This window comes from Salmo trutta, unplaced genomic scaffold, assembly GCF_901001165.1.
Source record: "Salmo trutta unplaced genomic scaffold, fSalTru1.1, whole genome shotgun sequence".
Classification (NCBI taxonomy): Eukaryota; Metazoa; Chordata; class Actinopteri; order Salmoniformes; family Salmonidae; genus Salmo; species Salmo trutta.
The window spans coordinates 42501-45838 of NW_021823359.1; the positions used below are offsets into that span (position 1 = coordinate 42501).

General features: G+C 41.7%; 4 non-coding genes across 4 annotated transcripts; all 4 read left to right on the forward strand.

The window, feature by feature from the left end:
- Positions 1-309: 309 nt before the first annotated feature.
- Positions 310-381, forward strand: trnap-agg (transfer RNA proline (anticodon AGG)). Its single transcript has one exon. It is a non-coding gene; the product is annotated as a tRNA-Pro (tRNA).
- An 892-nt stretch (positions 382-1273) lies between these two features.
- Positions 1274-1345, forward strand: trnap-agg (transfer RNA proline (anticodon AGG)). Its single transcript has one exon. It is a non-coding gene; the product is annotated as a tRNA-Pro (tRNA).
- An 893-nt stretch (positions 1346-2238) lies between these two features.
- Positions 2239-2310, forward strand: trnap-agg (transfer RNA proline (anticodon AGG)). Its single transcript has one exon. It is a non-coding gene; the product is annotated as a tRNA-Pro (tRNA).
- Positions 2311-3202: 892 nt separating this feature from the next.
- trnap-agg (transfer RNA proline (anticodon AGG)) lies at positions 3203-3274 on the forward strand. Its single transcript has one exon. It is a non-coding gene; the product is annotated as a tRNA-Pro (tRNA).
- Positions 3275-3338: the final 64 nt, after the last annotated feature.

The following is a 3338-nucleotide window of genomic DNA, read 5'->3' on the forward strand; positions in this document are numbered from 1 at the left end:
TTGAAGTTTTATTTTTTCGTTTTTCTCTTTTAAAATATTAATTGATCTAATTTTGCTTAATATTCATTTGTCAAAACTCATCATCAGTTTGCTGTCGCGGCTGAAGAAGACAGAATGTGAAAGACACAGCAGATGAACTACAAAAGATTTGAACTGAAGCCTGGTCAACAGTTTGGAAGACTGCTATGCTCACAAGTATAGCACAAACACTCACATGAGGTTCAATCTTTCCAAGCACCATGGACAACAACAATCGATATCCTCATTGTCATTGCCGCAGAAAGCAAAACAATTTTATGACTTGTGTAAGGCTCGTTGGTCTAGGGGTATGATTCTCGCTTAGGGTGCGAGAGGTCCCGGGTTCAAATCCCGGATGAGCCCTTTTGCAGATATTTTAACAAGCTCAGACAGGCAGATCTCGGGCCACTGGTCGCAGGACGAGGTGGCTGAATGGTTTAGGCGATGGACTGCTAATCTATTGTGATATTCACTAGTTGGCTCAATGTCGCACTTCATTTAGAAAACCTGCAAAAAGCCCAAAGATTTTGGATTCTACAAACAGAAGTTGGCACATAGAGGGTTCCGAATTCAGACGAGTCCCTAGACACTTGTGGGGGACGTAGAGAAAAATTGAGAACACCACCGTGTTCGCGAGGGTCTCCTCTTTCCAGGGAGGGGTCATAGGATTTTGTAGGTCAAACGGTTCAGAAGCTACCGATGTTTTTGTGAGAAGACCGATTATAGGTATGTCTCATGGTTTGACAAACACCGCTCTAGCTCCACCACCTTTCATTGCAGATGTGGAGGTGTAACATAAACAGTTATGGAGGCTTGAGACAGATACGACTCGTCTCAATCTCTCTAGTTGAAAACTGATCGATTTGAATGGGTATTTTTTACATTCGTTTACTTTGATTCACTTACTGATGCATCAATCGACTCAAAATAAATGAGCTCCATTCTTTTTGAAGTTTTATTTTTTCGTTTTTCTCTTTTAAAATATTAATTGATCTAATTTTGCTTAATATTCATTTGTCAAAACTCATCATCAGTTTGCTGTCGCGGCTGAAGAAGACAGAATGTGAAAGACACAGCAGATGAACTACAAAAGATTTGAACTGAAGCCTGGTCAACAGTTTGGAAGACTGCTATGCTCACAAGTATAGCACAAACACTCACATGAGGTTCAATCTTTCCAAGCACCATGGACAACAACAATCGATATCCTCATTGTCATTGCTGCAGAAAGCAAAACAATTTTATACTTGTGTAAGGCTCGTTGGTCTAGGGGTATGATTCTCGCTTAGGGTGCGAGAGGTCCCGGGTTCAAATCCCGGATGAGCCCTTTTGCAGATATTTTAACAAGCTCAGACAGGCAGATCTCGGTCCACTGGTCGCAGGACGAGGTGGCTGAATGGTTTAGGCGATGGACTGCTAATCTATTGTGATATTCACTAGTTGGCTCAATGTCGCACTTCATTTAGAAAACCTGCAAAAAGCCCAAAGATTTTGGATTCTACAAACAGAAGTTGGCACATAGAGGGTTCCGACTTCAGACGAGTCCCTAGACACTTGTGGGGGACGTAGAGAAAAATTGAGAACACCACCGTGTTCGCGAGGGTCTCCTCTTTCCAGGGAGGGGTCATAGGATTTTGTAGGTCAAACGGTTCAGAAGCTACCGATGTTTTTGTGAGAAGACCGATTATAGGTATGTCTCATGGTTTGACAAACACCGCTCTAGCTCCACCACCTTTCATTGCAGATGTGGAGGTGTAACATAAACAGTTATGGAGGCTTGAGACAGATACGACTCGTCTCAATCTCTCTAGTTGAAAACTGATCGATTTGAATGGGTATTTTTTACATTCGTTTACTTTGATTCACTTACTGATGCATCAATCGACTCAAAATAAATGAGCTCCATTCTTTTTGAAGTTTTATTTTTTCGTTTTTCTCTTTTAAAATATTAATTGATCTAATTTTGCTTAATATTCATTTGTCAAAACTCATCATCAGTTTGCTGTCGCGGCTGAAGAAGACAGAATGTGAAAGACACAGCAGATGAACTACAAAATATTTGAACTGAAGCCTGGTCAACAGTTTGGAAGACTGCTATGTTCACAAGTATAGCACAAACACTCACATGAGGTTCAATCTTTCCAAGCACCATGGACAACAACAATCGATATCCTCATTGTCATTGCCGCAGAAAGCAAAACAATTTTATTACTTGTGTAAGGCTCGTTGGTCTAGGGGTATGATTCTCGCTTAGGGTGCGAGAGGTCCCGGGTTCAAATCCCGGATGAGCCCTTTTGCAGATATTTTAACAAGCTCAGACAGGCAGATCTCGGTCCACTGGTCGCAGGACGAGGTGGCTGAATGGTTTAGGCGATGGACTGCTAATCTATTGTGATATTCACTAGTTGGCTCAATGTCGCACTTCATTTAGAAAACCTGCAAAAAGCCCAAAGATTTTGGATTCTACAAACAGAAGTTGGCACATAGAGGGTTCCGAATTCAGACGAGTCCCTAGACACTTGTGGGGGACGTAGAGAAAAATTGAGAACACCACCGTGTTCGCGAGGGTCTCCTCTTTCCAGGGAGGGGTCATAGGATTTTGTAGGTCAAACGGTTCAGAAGCTACCGATGTTTTTGTGAGAAGACCGATTATAGGTATGTCTCATGGTTTGACAAACACCGCTCTAGCTCCACCACCTTTCATTGCAGATGTGGAGGTGTAACATAAACAGTTATGGAGGCTTGAGACAGATACGACTCGTCTCAATCTCTCTAGTTGAAAACTGATCGATTTGAATGGGTATTTTTTACATTCGTTTACTTTGATTCACTTACTGATGCATCAATCGACTCAAAATAAATGAGCTCCATTCTTTTTGAAGTTTTATTTTTTCGTTTTTCTCTTTTAAAATATTAATTGATCTAATTTTGCTTAATATTCATTTGTCAAAACTCATCATCAGTTTGCTGTCGCGGCTGAAGAAGACAGAATGTGAAAGACACAGCAGATGAACTACAAAAGATTTGAACTGAAGCCTGGTCAACAGTTTGGAAGACTGCTATGCTCACAAGTATAGCACAAACACTCACATGAGGTTCAATCTTTCCAAGCACCATGGACAACAACAATCGATATCCTCATTGTCATTGCCGCAGAAAGCAAAACAATTTTATTCTTGTGTAAGGCTCGTTGGTCTAGGGGTATGATTCTCGCTTAGGGTGCGAGAGGTCCCGGGTTCAAATCCCGGATGAGCCCTTTTGCAGATATTTTAACAAGCTCAGACAGGCAGATCTCGGGCCACTGGTCGCAGGACGAGGTG